General features: G+C 36.7%; 1 protein-coding gene across 1 annotated transcript in view; it reads left to right on the top strand.

The window, feature by feature from the left end:
• The first annotated feature begins 13,711 nt into the window (after positions 1-13,711).
• Positions 13,712-17,288, top strand: part of YIPF5 (Yip1 domain family member 5) — a 64,243-nt gene continuing 60,666 nt past the window's right edge. The window contains exon 1 of the mRNA XM_072630643.1: positions 13,712-13,732. The gene's annotated coding sequence lies outside the window, so the exon portion shown is untranslated. The remainder of the gene's footprint in view (positions 13,733-17,288) is intronic.

The following is a 17,288-nucleotide window of genomic DNA, read 5'->3' as shown; positions in this document are numbered from 1 at the left end:
ATGGGTTAGCTACATGGATGCCCATGTGGAAAAATCAAAATTGAGAAATTCCTGGCAAACAAGTCTAGGGCAAAGAATTATGGGAAGATACCTAGAAAATGTCTTTGGCTACTAATTTGTCAGTTTTTCACATAGATGCTCATGTGGCCCTCACCATATCAGCATGTGAGTACAGTGCACATGCTGATCGACTAGAAAAGATTGCTACGCAGCGTATTGTCCCTGCTCTGACACCAACTGATGATTCTGTACTAGCAAAATGGGTTCATCAAATGACCAACCATTTAGGGGTCCAGATCACATACCAGTGGGCACAAGATCGAGGTATTGGTATCTCATTCATTGTTATAACAAGTAGCAAAGGAATATTATATGTCAATTGGAAAAGGAATGGATTATTCCTCAGGTAGTAACTGGAGAGATAGCAAGGGGAAAAACACCAGCCCAAACTTGTTAATTAGATTATATTGGACCCATACCCCAAGATAAAGGTTGCAAATATACATGTACTTGTGTTGACACTTATTCAGTGTCTTGTCCCTACAAGAATGTGGCCCAGAAGAACACCTGTAAAACTCTAGATAGCATAAGGTCTATATTATGGAACCCCAATGCAGATTCAAAATGACAATGGTTCAAATTTCAAAGGTAATGGAATGAAGAGATATTGTGCATTAAACAATATAGAATGGATATGTTATATTCCATATTATCAACAAGTGTCTGGATTAATTGAAAGAAGGAATGGATTATTGAAAGAGCAGTTAAAGAAGTTCTAATAATTCTTATCAACATTGGAAAGATAATTTATTCACTGCTTTACATAATTTGAATAATAGACCATTAGGAGGAAGCATACCTCTAGCCAGAATGATTATCCCAAATCTGTAAATTAGAAAACAAAAACATATAATATCCCAAATATTGAGTATTGGACTGTGAAACCAGATGTCCCAGCACTGTATCCAGGGTATTACATAGGTAGCAAATGACAGAACCAGATTTCTGACTAAAGTCTTTTGAATGTAAATTGCATGTTCTTTCCATACCACAACTTCCTTTTTGAACAGGAAGATGATTTTTTCCCCATGAAAGCAATAAGATAATAAGATTATAGGGGCATGGACTTAGGTTAAGTGGTCTACCAGTTCACTAGATGAGAAAAACTTAGGTCCAATGATCCAGGTCCAAGATCACAGAGGTTATAAGTACCAAAGGTAGACTAGAAACCAAGTCCCTGAACTCCAGTTCTAGGGATTTTCCCATGCTCACCACACACACGTATACATATATGCATACATACACACACACACACACACACACACACACATGCTTTTCAACAGCTGTTCCTCTGTGAATAATGTAACATCAGATGAGCCATTCCAATGAGGAACAATGAGCGTATTTGAAACTATAGTCCCTCATCTCCTACTGGCACAGAAGGCAGGGACATTATCCAAGAATGATTCAAAAGAATTAAATTCAACACAACAAATATTTATGAAGCCCCTACTATGTTCTAAACAATACTAAATAATCTGGGGAAGATACAAATCTTAAATAAGATAATATTTTTTACCTCTTGGAGCTTATAGTTTAATAGAAGTAATATACTAAATACATAAGTAGCTAATACAAAACAATGGTAATCAGATTAGAGGTGAAGGAAAGTGCTATATGGAATCTGAGGAAAGAAGGACTCCTTACCAACTGAAAGATCAGGTAAGACTTCCTAGAGAAAGCATTTTAAAATAAAAAAGGAACAAAATATTTAGAAAAGGAAAGGGAAGGGTATTTCTGGCAAAAGGAAAAACACAAACAAATTGCAGATATGTACAGAGAATGCTGATTAGTTTGATTTAATTGACATATAGTGGTTAGGGGAATAGTGTGATGGAGAGATAGAAAGGTAGGGGGAACCATACTGCGGGAAATCATGAATAACAGACAAATAACAAACAAATAATTCAAGAGTTTGAACTTTTTACTTTGATCAAATCTAAATATTCCAAGATCAAAGGATTAGTGATGGAAAGAACCTAAAGAACTATTTAGTTTAAACCTGTTTATTTTATAGACAAAAAAATGGGTCAAGAGGCTGAGTGACTTGCCCAGCATCACATAGGTAGTAAATGACAGATTTCTAACTAAGGTCTTTTGAATCTAAATTGCATGTTCTTTCTATATCACAACTTCCTTTTTGAGCAGGAAGATGACTTTTTTCCCATAAAAGCAATAAGATAATAAAATTATAGGGGCATGGACTTAGTCTCAGTGGTTTACCACTCCACTAGATGAGAAGATAATGAGTAGCCACTGAAAGAGATTGATGAGAGAAATGGCATAGTAAGATCTATGAAGGGGAGGGAAGTGAAAGGGAAGAAAGAGAAGGGGAGGAAAGGAAAGAAAAGGGGAGGAGAGGAAAGCACAGGGAAGGGAAGGGGGACAGAAATATGTAAAGAGGACCATCTGGATTCAAGTTTCACCTCTGACATACTTGCTTTATGGCCTTCAGTAAATCATGTAAACTTTCAATCCTCTGGTCACTTCTCTTAGAGAAGGTGAAAATCTGTATTCCTGGAAGAAATCTCCTTTACCAATGAAATTACAATTCCAGTTCCTCTTGTATCAGAGAGGAAGACAAAACATATATATATATATATATATATATATATATATATATATATATGTGTGTGTGTGTGTGTGTGTGTGTGTGTGTGTGTGTGTGTGTGCATAAATATTAAATTGGGGAGACCTGAGCATATTTATAAATAAAATGAGAAGGTACCAGTGAAAAGGAGAGAATGAAGATACATGAGAGAGAAGAAATCATTGCTTATCAAACTCCTGGAGGAGGCAGGAAGGAAATAGAATCAAATAGATAGCTAAAGTGATTAGCTTTTGTAAATAGGGCTTCTAAGTAGTGGAAGAAGCTAATGGGTGATGAACATTGAAAATTTTTGAAGAATACAAGAGATGAGTCGAGGGAACTCTGCTGAAATGACCTTAATCTCTTCAGTTGAGGGCGGAAGCTATCATGGGTTGTAATGTGCGTGGGCCTGGGGATGCATAGAACTAAGAAGGGAGCTTGAGAAGAGAAGCAAAGCTTTTAAACAGTCACTATGGGGAAATGATGACCTAGTGAAAAGGTGAAGCTCTGATTTTAAAGTTTGTATCATTCACATTTTTACAAAAAGCTTGAAAAATATATATACATACATTGTACATATATTTGTATGTAGGTTAGACATAAAATAATAGCTTAATCTTAGAGAAAGGAAAGAAATTATCCTGTATGTGGCATATAATAATCCTTGCACAATAATTCAGCTCTTCCAAAATCTACAGACTGTCTAGGGAAATGTAATTTACCTAAAAAAATACCTTTCCTCGTACTTGAGGAAGAAGGATAATAGATGTCTCCAATCATTAAACAAATGCTTTTGCCAAATTCTGACATGTTTCTTTGAGTTTATGTAATTTCTTAGGTATTTGTCCATCATTTGTGTTCCTTTCTAACCTCAACAAGCAACTAGATCACACAGTGGGTTGTTTGGAATTTGGAGTCAGGAAAACTTGAGTTTGAATCCCACCTCAGACATTTATTAACTTTGCAGCTTTTGACAAACAACTGAATGTCCATCTACCTCAATTTCCTATCTATAAAAAAGGAATAATCATAGCACTTGCCTCCCAGACTTGTGAGGATAAAATGAGTTAATATATGTAAAGCCCTTTGAAAACTTTAAAGCTCTATATAAATATTAGTTTTATTGTTGTTAATATTATTATTTATTACAATAATAAGACAAATTTCCATTTTCACCTAAAGCCTCCTTGACGGGCATTTCCCCAGATCATATTAATGCTCATTCTGGTTTATCTTGACCGTGCAGGGTGTAGCTTTAATCCAGAGGGCACAGAGAATCTGAAAACTTGACCCACGTTAACCCTCTTCAGAAAACAGATAGAAACCAACAGCTCTACATGAGCTGAGGAAGTCTCAGGGTAGAATTGGAGGGATAGGGGAAGAGGCAAGATAACTAAGCCAAGACCCAAAAGGTTCAGGTGATGGTTCTAGTTCTGCCCCTAACTTGCTTTACGACATGCCTTCCTTTCTCAGTCTCAGTTTCCTTCATTCTAAAATGAGCATGTTTGCATAAATTACCACTAGGTTCTCTTGAGATTCTAACACTCTCAAATTCTATGTGTCCAAGATCATTGACAACTCAATTGGGAAAAATCCACTGAAGTTAAAGTATAGAAAAATAAAATCAACCTTTAACTTAGCTTTTCTTTATTTCCATTAGAATATAAAAGTTAGAACTGTACACCTAGGAACATCAAATGGTCCTTCATGAGAAATGGAAGGAAGAAAATCTCTCTGTTTCAATAAACAAATAATAGATTGAATCACACCTCTGGCTGTTTACCATTATGAAGGAACAGGAAGTGCAACTAGCTTATTTCATTCTATGGACTTTCAGAATGTTACTCAGGTGGACTCAATTATACTATGAATCTTAAAGGTATGTTCAATCATAATTGCTCAAAGATGTAACTATGATGGGGTAACTCACACTTTTACTAGGTACCTAAAATTTAAATGGCCCTTATAATACCCATATTCTTTCAGAAAGTATAGATGAATGAATTTAGCATATAATTAATGAAAATAATTAAAATAGGAGAGTCCCAAATGGTATTTTCCCTCCTTTCTCACTTCCATGAATATCATGGGGTCAGAGGTCTCTTTAATGGTCCTCTATCCTACCCTCATTACCTCTGTCTCATGCTTAGTTTGTGGTACAGTAGAGCCAACATGATATTGACAGCACCTACAGGCAGCTATGAATATGCCAGCATAATTCTGAATAGCAAAATTTAACAAAGTCTCCACATGGAAGACAAAAAATAAAACATTTATTTAAACATCAGAAAGCCAAATTCCAACACTAGAAAGCTGAATCCCAACACCAGAAAGCCAAATCCATTACAGCAACAAAGAAATCTATATATACAATAATATTGCAGAGGACACTACCATTCCCAAGCCTTCCCTCTGGTAGGGCCTTTTCACAAACAAAAGCTCACAGCTCACTGCCTGCTTCCTCTCTCTCTCTCTCTCTCTCAGCTCTAACTGCTGTGTCCCACTTCCTCTCAGCTCTGCTCCACCCTTCCTGCTCCACCTCTTCCTGCACCACCTATTTAGCAAACTCCTCCCACTATAGACTCATGTAACTCAGGCTTCCATGTGACTCAAACAAGTCACATGGGCCGATTAACAGATTGGAAAGATCTTCCCATTATGCAAAAATACATTAACAATACATTAATAATACAGGTTCTTGTCTGAGCCAACAGATTTGCTAGTTTTGACTTCTACCAATAAGATAGTCAGATGGTGTAGTAGAAACAGGGACCTGCTAGAGCTCTCTCCCCAAACCCATCAAAAAACCTGTAAAAAATGACCCTGAACAAATTCTGGAGCAGCAGAAGTCACAAAATGATGGACTGAAGCAGATTTCCAGTCAAAGACAATCTGGAAGGTTGGCAGGAAGGGTCTATCACTCTGGGCAAGGAGCATAGTGCAGTTCGCCATGCCCACACCAACTGAACTGGAGCAGGCATTAGGGGACTGAATTGCTGGCAGCTCTTGTAGTTTCCAGACTTCTCAACCTACAAATGCCAAACACAGCTTAAAAGTCAGTGGAAAGGGTACCTCACCTGACTGAGAGGGGTGTGTGGTCCAACCCCAGCCCCAGTCCCACACCAAGGGTGGTGGCAGCCATTGATGAAACAGAGGCTGCTTCTGGAGCCCTCCCTTCCACTTAACAAAGAGCTCAAAAGTCAAGTAATTGGTTGGGGAAATGTGCAAACTGGGGAAAAGGAAACAGACTACAGATTCTTACTTTCTTCGTGAAGAGGTATTTTCTTACATCATTGGTGAGGAGCAAGATCAAAACATACAACCAGAAGACAACAAAGCCAAACCTCCTGCATCCAAAGCCTCCAAGAAAAATATGAATTGATCCCAGGTCATGGTAGAACTCAAAAATTATTTTCAAAAACAAGTAAGAGAAGTAAAGGAAAAATTAGAAAGAGAAATGAGAGTAGTGTAAGAAAATCACAAAAAATGAGTCAACAACTTCCTAAAGGAACCCCCTCCCAAAATGTTGAAGAAAATAACACCATTAGGCTAACACAAATGGCAAAAGAGGTCCAAAAAACCAGTGAGAAGAAGAATGCTTTAAAAAGCAGAATGTGCCAAATGGAAAAAGTGGTCCAAAAGCTCACTGAAGAAAATAGTTCCATCAAAATTTGAATGGAGTAAATGGAAGCAAATGACTTTATGAGAAATCAAGAAATTATAAAACAAAATCAAAAGAACAAAAAAAAGAAGACAATGTGATGTATCTCATTGGAAAAACAACTGACCTGGAAAATGGATCCAGGAGAGAGAATTTAAAAATTATTGGACTACCAGAAAGCCATGATAAAGAAAAGAGCCTAGACATTATCTTTCAAGAAATTATCAAGGAAAAATGCCCAGATATTCTAGAACCAGAGGGTAAAATAGAAATGGAAAGAATCCCCAATCACCTCCTGAAAGAGATGCCAAAAGGAAAATTCCTAGAAATATTGTAGCCAAATTCTAGAGTTCCCAGGTTAAGGAGAAAATATTTTAAGCAGCCAGAAAGAGACAATTCCAGCATTGTGGAAACACAATAAGGATAACACAAAATTTAAAAGCTTCTACACTATGGGATCACAGGGCATAGAATATGATTTTCCAGAGGTCAAAAGAGATAAAATAAAAACCAAGAATGCCTACCCAGCAGAAGTGAGTATAATACTTGGGAAAACTGGTCATTCAATGAAACAGAGGACTTTCAAGCATTCTATCTGAAAAGACCAGAGCTGAATGGAAAATTTGACTTACAAATACAAGAATCAAGAGAAGCATGAAAAGGTAAACAGAAAAGAGTGGCCATAAGGGACTAATTAAAGCTGAGCTATTTAAATTCCTACATGGAAAGATTATGTATGTAACTCATGAGACATTTCTCAGTATTAGGATAGTTGGAGGGTATATACACACATCCATATATATATATATATATATATATGTATATATGCAAATGTGTATGTATATGGATATATATGTGTGTATGCACATATATACATACTTACATATATGTGTATATACACATACACACACATATGGAGGGAGACAGAGAGAGAAAGAGGGAGAAAGAAAGAGAGATTTAGAGACAGAACACGGGATGAGCTGAATATGAAGGGATGATATCTAAAAAAATTAAGTTTTGAGAGGAATGCACTAGAAGGAAGAGAAAGGGAGAGGTAGGATGTAGTAAATCATCTTATATAAAAGAGGCAAGAAAGAGCTTTTACTATGGAGGGAAAGAAGGGGAAGATGAGAGGGAATAAGTGAGCCATCCTTTTATCAGAATTGGCTTCAGGAGGGGATAACATACACACTCAATTGGGTATGGAAGTTTATCTTACCCTACAAGAAAGCAGGGGGGAAGGGGATAAGAGAGGGAGATAATAGAAGGGATGGCAGATTGAGGGAAGGGGTAATCAGAAACAAACACTCTGGAAGAGGGACAGGTCAAAGGAGAGAATGGAATAAAAGGAGGATGGGATAGGATAAAGAGAAATACAGCTAGTCTCTCACAACATGACTGTTTTGGAAGTGTTTTGCATGACTACACATGTTTAACCTAGGTTGAATTGCTTGTCTTCTTCCTGAGGGTCAGTGGGAATAGGTGAAGGGAGAGAGAATAAGGAACTCAAAACTGTTTTTACATGCAACTAGGAAATAAATACATAGACAATAGGGTATAGAAATCTAACTTGTCCTACAGGAAAATAGAAGGGAAAGAAATGGGGGAGGGAGTGTGGTGGTGATAGAAGGGAGGGCAGATTGGAGGAAAGGGTAATCTAAATACCCTAAATACATACTGTCCTGAGGTGGGGGCAGAGGAGAAAATTTTAAATTCAAAATTTTGTGGAAGTGAATGTTGAAAACTGAAAATAAAATTAAAAACACAAAAAAAGAACCAAAAAAAGAAAAGTTCAATGAAATGTTGAGACAATTCCATTGTAATGGCACCCCTTACTCAGGGAACTGTCTTCTTCCAATCGAACTTACAGAGGCACAGGTGTATCCTTCTGCCTCAAGTGTTGATACAATTTAATCCCTGATTAGACTATTCTCTTCAATGTCACTGCTGTTAACCTTTATCCCATTCCAATACCCACTATGCAGGACTGTTCTCTGTATCATTGCCCTTCCTTCAGACAAAATAATTATTAGTTAATGCTCTATCATTATTTTTAGAAGGTTGAAAATTGTGATATTTGAGTTATTTTCATGAAAGTTACAGGTTGTCTTAAGAATTCCAGCATCTAAAGTTTTTTGGGATACTATGTAAATAACAAGGAAAAACTTCATCCTCAATAAAAAATATTCTAAATGAATAAATAATACATGTAAAACAGTGTGATATTATTATTTATTAAATATAATTATCAGTATTAGCATTAACATCAAAAAGATGTTTATTTAAACAATCTCTGAAGAGTACTTCAAAATTTATCAAGTAGAACACAAACATGTATTATTTCTTTTAACCCTCATAGCAACCTTGTAAACAGAAGGATAATTGTCTTCGTTTTATAGCCAATTCTCAAAGAGGTTGAATGACTTGTCCCAGGTCATTCAGATAAGGATATGGAACCCAGGTAGCCTAGCTGCTAGGAAAGAGCACATTCCACTCCCCTACACTACTTCCTTCTCTTCCTCAATAGAGATCAATATATTTCTCACACTGACTCTTTCCTCACAGAAAACCATGCAGAGGGCAAGTTACTCATCATCTTCATCATGACTTACTTTGGCCGTATTTGGGGAGAATAAGGGGCATAATATCTGGACTAAGAAAATCAGATCAGGTTCCTTCCCTCTTAGGTCCAACCTTCCAAATAAATTTCTATTTCATGATTCAACCACATAAGCCCACAGATACATTTCACTGAATAGAAAAAGGATAAATATTTGAATACTTAGGATAGTTAATCATTGCAATAAATCTCTAATGCTAAATAGGATCAGTCTGGAAGTGTGATAGGGCATGGTTTAAATATGTTACAAGACAGAAAGTAAAGAGAGCTATTAGCTAAAGCAGATGCTGAAATTGAACTTCTTCTTAGATTCTGGACAAGGTGATCATAAACAAGGAATTTTCACTGAGTATACATAGTGGACAAAGTTCCCACCCTCCTGGGATAAGTATGACAGAGTTTTTCATGGCCACAGTTTTACCAAGACCTCAGGTCTATATGCCTTTTGAAAAGTAATTCCATGTACAAAATGTCCTTTTCCTTCCACCAATGTGTGTGATACATTCTCCAAAGGAAGAGCTTTCTTTTCTAAGTCAACTATAGTTACTTGTTGTGAGTTTATTGAAATGGTATTGCACATGAATTTTGTTTTCCTAAAGAACACTATTGGTTCTCTATGAATATTCTAATACTATGCTATCAGCTTTTCCTATGTTATCCAAAGCTTTGTCATTAGGATCGTTTTGGCAGAGAAAAAGTTCAGCAAGAGGCTTAATTAAAAACATGAAATTTGAAGTCTATGAAATAATCCTGAGATCAACTGACAAAGAGCAAATTTAATGAGCAAATAATTAACCCCCTCCTTCTACTGACTTCAGATCATTCTTGATTAAGTGAAATCATCTCTTTGCATTTCAGTTGTGTTGAACCAATATAAAAAATCTAAGCTTGAAAAAAAAGCATTCATATGCAAATCAGTTGTATCTATGTGAACAAGTAATGTCATCCATCCCTGTGCAATGTTTTTATTTTTCCTTTTAAGACCTGGATTTGGAATTGAAGGAAGGGTATACACCATAAATATCAGAGATGTTCAGTATTGCATAAGTTTTCCACCTGATTTGGTATGTCAAAGGACAAAGACAGTCTCATACCCAGTTAACCTAACTATGTAGTTTGTTAGAATATGGGCCACAAATACAATGGAGAATTGTTTAATCTGACTACTTCATTACCATCCTGGTCACTTTGTTGGTTCCACTGATTTCCAGAGATGAAGCAGCACATATGATAGTCTAGAGAATCAACCCTTCCTAAAAGCTTTCTCTTGCTGATTGTGAACAACCCTGTGAATAAGGGGTCAGTGTAGGAAAGTCTGGGTAGTTGTTATAATAGAGTACCATATTCATAATCAGGATGGGGCAAGTAGGGTTTTGACCCAGGTTGTGAAATTTAAAGGGCACTAGCACAAAGATGACTGTCCTGGGGTGCAATTCTATCCCTCTGATGACCATAGATGCGTTGTGTTCCTTCCCTAACCAATCCTACAACTTGGGACTCCTTCCTCCCCTTGGAAGCCACATACCCTGGCTCCCTAGAACCAGGCAGTAATATGGAATCATTTCAGTGTCTTCAGACTCATTTCCTCTCCCTGTGGTCTATCCTAAATAAACTATACTGCTGCCCAGAACCCTGAGAGACTAAGTCCCACATCATCTATACCCTATCACACTCTACATTTCCCCATCAGCTTAGAAAATCTTAATTTCCCAAGTAGGCTTCTTCTTGTCAGTAGTTGCATTCCAGGGAAACCCATGCTGCCATTGCTATTGCCCTTTGCCCCAGGTGGGAAAAATAAGTTAGTTATAGCTATATGAAGTAAAGAAAGGGAGTCAAAGTGTCTTAGAAATGTATAAATCTAGGATGAGTAGCCAATACGTATGCCCAAAAACAACAATTATGAGTAGAGCAGAGAAGAATGAACAGGGACACCGGTAGAATCCTTTTTGTGTCATGGGGAACTTACAGAACCATGGTGCTCACAGAACCATCAGTCATCCTAAATGTTTTAGTCTACCTGGTATTTTCTCCTCCTTATGAACAAAAGAGAGCTGGGCTGATTATGCTGCAGCAGACATTTTGCACCATTTTTTAATCCCACCTATGACAATGAGAAGAATGATGTATACATCAATGTTTCCTAATTGTCTGAATTTAAAAATTCATTATTCATAGTAATGGAGTCCTTTTTCTCCTCCTTTCGCCAGACCTCCCAGACCTTGTTCTGGAAATAGGCTTTGGTTAGAGGAGCTTTTCCTCCAGTCTTTATGACAACGACCCTTTACCCTTTATTCTTTCTTTCTTGGCCTTAACCTTTCCCTATATCTAATCGTGCAGAATATAACTCAGAGTCACTTAGACTCTTGGGTTTAGTGTCTCTTTCTCAGTGATGGCAGGCTGGGTCTCTCCAGGCCCTTCAACCTGTCAATCAAACATGGATTCTTACACCCCTTGAAGTAGTTGAGAGTCAACAACTACAATTCTTCTGTAAGATGGAAAGTAATCAAGCCCTGCCACTGTGCTCTCCAGTCCTCCAGTTACTGCAGTTTGATCTGTCAATGATCATTTGAACTATATAGTGGGAGAAGCACTAGAATCAATCAGAGGAAATTGAGTTCATATCTTGTCTCTGACATTTACTGGCTATTTCTTTCTTTCTGACCTCAGGTTCCCTATCTATGAAATAGGCATAATAACCCCTGGCTCACAAGGTTGTTATGAAGCTAAAATGAGCTATCGTATGTAAAGTGCATTGTAAATGCCATTTAATACTGATAATGAGTATAAGCAAACATATTTTCATGAAGATAATTGAGGCTTATATGGCAAATTTCATGGGGAGGATGAAGAAGTAGAAAATGTTACGAAGAAGTTGTCAAAATTTACCAAATAAATTAACATGTACTTTGATAGTACAATTTCATTGTGAAAGTGGGCACAGGAGAGGACAGAGACAACTATGTTAGAAAATTTGGCTTCAGATTAAGAAATAAAGGAGACCAAAGACTTGCAGAATACTCCAAGTCCTATTTTTTTTTTCAAGAAGACTTAAAGGAAAAGAAATCAAAAGCAAAATTCAGCATGAAAAATAAAGGTACAATTCCTAGTATACCAAGATATTAATAATCATAGCAGCAGTCTGCAGTGAAGAATCAAAAACAAAATAGGTACACATCCAATGGGGAACTACCCAGAAAACTATGGTATATGAATATAATAAAAATGTTTTTATTAAACCAAAGGATAAATTCAAGATATTCAGGGAATTCATGTAAATTTGTATGAAGCTGCTTTTCTAAGATTTTCAACAATTGTTGTCACTATTGCTCAGTCATTTATAGTCATATCTCACTCTTCATGACACCATCTGGGGTTTTCTTGACAAAAATCCTGGAGCTGTTTGCCATTTCCTTCTCCAGCTCATTTTATCAATGAGGAACTGAGGCAAACAGGGTTAAGTGACTTGCCTGGGGTCATACAGCTAGTAAGTATCTGAGGCCAGATTTGAACTCACAAAAATGAATTTTCCTGACTCCAGGATCAGCAGTCTACCCACTGTACCACCTAATTGCCCTAATTTTAATAATTATTCCCCATTAATCTACGCTAAAGTAAAAATAACCTTGGTGTTTTCAAATACAACATTGCATTTCCTGTTTCATTGGCTTGGCGCTGCTCCCCAATTCTAATGCAACAAGAGGATGGAGCATTTTTCTTTGGGATGTGGGTGAGCTCAGCAAATATGCTCTGTTCTCTTGCTAAAACACATGTACAATAAGAGAATCCTGGTTCTTGTTTTTGCTTTTTTCCTTTTTTGATTCTTGGAATGGAAGGGAAAAGGGCTGGCTATACAACAGATAATAGGGAAATGGGCAGGAAAAGCTATCCATGTAAAAGGTTTTAAAAGCAGAAATAATATCATTCTTCCTACTTTGAATGTCTTAGGACTCTGACAGCTCTGCCTTAGATTTTCAGTGGCAGAGGGAGGAGAGAGGAGGACAGGAGGGACATAAAGTTTCTCTTTTTCTCTCTCATTTTCCCTCTCTAGCAGCAACTCTGGTGGTATACACACATGGTAGTGAGTACATGAGCTTGCCTAGATGGGCTTGAGACTGGATCTCATGGTCCTAACTGCCTTTTCTGATTTGTGATTTTTTTTCAAAGCATAGGTTCCTGAACAGTAATCCTAATGTGGCTATTTCTAGCCTTCATAACTACCTCATGAGCTTGAGATGTATAGAATCATTAGCAGGTACAGGTACTAGTTGTCAAACACGAGGTAACTGCTTTCTGTAACTATCTCCATCTTATAGAAGAAGATCAGTTGCCAGCAACTGGCGGATCAGAGGCACAGCAGTTATAGAAAAGAAAGTGATAACAGCAGCGGAGGCTAGGCGAGCCTGTATCATCTGTACATGACTGGTACATGACTGATTTATTGATCTGAGGGTCAAGATTTATATACTCTCTTAAGCAAGCAAGGTTATTCCCATGAGAACATTTTTACTTCCATATCTTAATTCCTTAATATCCTAACTTCCTATGTAACAACCTCGGGGTACACATTCAGGGTCAAGATGATCTCATCTTTGTTTATCAGGAGTAGAATGGTAACCCAATTTTCTGAGAACTTCAGCCTCACATTCTGGACTCCATCAGTACTGCCCTCTACAATCAGTCCTGTCAAAAGGATGAGCCTGCCTGGCCAGAAGATACGGACTTGGAATTATTTACCTCTCAGAAAATTCTTACACATGGAGATAAAAGAGAAATCTGTTCAGTGGTCCCACAAACTTCCCAGGTGTGTTAACTCTCAGTAGAATATAATAAGAGGTTATAGGGGGCAGAAGGGTACAGTTTGTGGGTTCCTGTGAGTCCTTTTTAATGGGTTACTAAATCACATTTTAAGTGTTTGTCAATGTACACCTGAGTCTTGTGCTTATAAGGTTTCTTTTTTTGGTGGAGGAAATAAATGGCTCTTCATATCTGATATCTGCTACTTTGTACATTGCACACTATCCACTGTAAAACCCAACTGCTCCCTAACTGAGGACTACAGGGTATTCAGGGAAGATTAATTGCTCTGTTGTAAGGCTGCTGAAGCCTTTTTATTCAGGGATGCTCATTCCCCTTTAACGTACAACTGCCATTCAACTGTCACCTGTGGCTCCAAGAAGCTGTAGCATGCACAGTGACCACACCCTAGTAAAACCATCTTGGTAGACTAGAAAAACCAGGTTGGGGATAACTGACAGACCTCAGACCTGTCAACAAGTTAGGGGGTTGTTTACCCTAAGTATATGAAGACTTCCATCGGCAGAACAGGCAGATGAGAACAATTTGTTCCAATGGGCTTAAAGGCAACTGAACCAAGAGCTGTGGAGCGCTTAGAGCTTGGTCAGATTTCAAAGATGCCAAGGTCATCCCCTGTATCCCAAGCCATCACCAGTTGGTCATGACTGTTGTCTTGCAAATAAGGTGTTGCTCTGCATTAATTGAGATAACAGAAATAACCTTTATCCCTGTCCCTATATTTTGTACATATATACATACATATTTAGATGTTTACATAAATATGTTGTCTTCCCCAAAAGAATGTAAATTCCTTGAGATCAGAGACTGTTTCATATATGTTTGCATTTTGTTTTTAATCCTCACTGTCTGGCATAATACCTGGCACATAGTAGAAAACTGATAAATGCTATTGATTTTTTGAACTGATGCAGTAATCAGAACTAAGAGGATAATATACCCAAAGTAAATGAAAACATCATTAAAGAGGAGTTAAATTAAAAAATTAAAAATACTAAAAGTTGAGAATACACATAAAAATATATGTATAAATGCCTCTTCACTTTACAAATCTACTAGGAAAGAATACTGTATATACTGTCAGATACTGTTGTAACATCAGATGTTATTGCTTAATTATTTTCCTTAGTCATAAATAAAGGTTTTGAGAGAAAGGAAAGTTAATATGTATTATATTATTATATTATAAAGACAAATATATTATATTATAAAGACAAAAATGCATCAGTTAAATGCATTTAAAATCAATATGGGAAGATATGGGAAGAGCCATACTAATTCACTGCTGGAATTGGTCTGACAATTTGTGGTAAAGCAATATAAAATTATTCAATAAAATTACAAAATGTTCTTATCCAAATTAGTGACATCAATAAAAGCATCAACTATATATAAATATTCATAACATCACTTTTTGTAATATCAAAAATAGAGAAAAGAAAAAAGACAAAACTATATGCCCCAAATCGGGGAATGTGTAAATAATTTTTGGTAAATGAAATATTACTGTGCTGAAAGGAATGGTCAATACGTCCACAACTGATAAATAGTCAAAGGATGTGAACAGTCAGTTTTCAGATGAAAAATTAAAGCTATCGATAGCAATATGAAAAGCACTTTAAATCACTATTGATTAGAGAAATGAAAATTAAAACAACACTGAGGTACCACTTCACACCTATCTAACTGGCTAATACGACAAAAAGGAAAATGATAAATACTGAAGATGTGGGAAAATTGGAACACTAATGCATTGTTGGTGGAGTTGTGAACTGATCCAACCATTCTGGAGATCAATTTGGAACTATGCCCTAAGGGCTATAAACTGTGGATACCCTTTGACTCAGTAATACCACTACTAGGTCTGTATCCCAGTGAAATCATAGAAAAGGGGAAAGGACCCACATATACAAAAAATACTTATAGCAGCTCTTTCTGTAGTGACCAAGAATTAAAAACCAAGGGGATGCCCATGAACTGAGGAATGGCTGACCAAGTTATGGTTATGAATGAAATGGAATACTATTGTGCCATAAGAAAACATGAATTGGTAGATTTCAGAAAAACCTGGAAAGACTTACATGAACTGATGCTAAATGAAGTGAGCAGAAGCAGAACATTGCACACAGTAACAGCCACATTGTGCAATGATCAACTTTGATAGACTTAACTCTTCTCAGCAATGCAATGATCTAAGTCAAAAGGCTCATAATGGAAAATGCTATATATGTATCTAGAGAAAGAACTATGGAGACTAAATGCAGATTGAAGCATATTATTTTCTCTTTGTTGCTATTGTTTTTTTTTTTTATGTTTTTTCCCTTTTATTCTGATTCTTCTTTCACCACATGACTAGTGTGGAAATATGTTTAATATGATTGTATATAAATAGCCTATATCAGATGGCTTGCCATCTTGGGATGAGGGAGGGAAAAGAGGGAGGAAAAAATTTGAACTCATAATCCTATAAAAGTGAATGTTTAAAACTATCTTTACATGTAATTACAAAAAATAAAACTATTAAGTGGAAAAAATAAAAGTTATCCATTAAAAAAAGGGATTGGAAAATATGAAAAAGCTTAAAACATAGACAAAGTAATGCAAATGAAAAAAAAAACCCAGAACCAAAAGAATAGCATGCATTGATGTCAATTCCTCTGTGTGTGTGTATCTCTTCATGAGTCTGATTCTCTCTTTCTGTCTCTGTCTCTTTCTGTCTCTCTGTTTCCCTGTCTCCTCCACTTCCCCCAGGGGGTACTTCTTTACTGTTTCCTCTGCCACATTTGCATAAGGATACATGGAGATAAGAAAGGCCATGGTTAATTATTCCCTTTTATCTAGTAGACACTAGTGCTAATGTAACAACAACAACAAAAAAATAGACACAAAAAATTCTTAAGAATGAAAAATAGGCTTGTCTCTCAAGAGAGAAAGAGCAACTTGAGCTGGAAAGAGAGGCCAAGGACTTTGGAGGAAAAAGAATAGATCTAGAGGTCATCCACATAGAGATAGTATTTGAAAACAGGAGAGCTTATGAAGTTATGAAATGTAAACATGTAGGTAAAAAGAGGGGATGCCCCAAGACAGAAACTTGAAAGACTCTGTAGGTTACTGAGCATGAAATTAAGCATGGGTCAATGATTCTGAGGAGCAGTTGAACAAATACGATGGGAATCAGCCAAGAGCAGGAGAAAAAGCAAACTGAAACAAAACATAAGAGAGAATGTCCAGGACGGAGTAGTCAATATTGATAAATGGCAAAGATAGGCCAAGAAGTGTGAGGTTTGAGAAGAGGATATTTGCCTTGGCAATTAAGAGATCAATGGTAACTTTAGAGAAAGCTGTTTCAGTTAAGTAATAAGACTGGAATACAATTACAGAGGTTTTAGGAGGAGGTGTGAGTAAATAAAAAGAAGGCACTACATGTAGATGACTTTTGTAAGGAGTTTGGCTAAAAAAAGTAAGAGAGTTATATAAGGTGTAGCTAACTGGTATAATGGAATGCAGTGATTTTTTTTTAAAGAATAAGACAGGCATGAACATGT

This window comes from Notamacropus eugenii, chromosome 1 (assembly GCF_028372415.1).
Source record: "Notamacropus eugenii isolate mMacEug1 chromosome 1, mMacEug1.pri_v2, whole genome shotgun sequence".
In the NCBI taxonomy this organism is placed as follows: domain Eukaryota; kingdom Metazoa; phylum Chordata; class Mammalia; order Diprotodontia; family Macropodidae; genus Notamacropus; species Notamacropus eugenii.
This window is presented reverse-complemented; position numbering and strand designations above follow the sequence as displayed.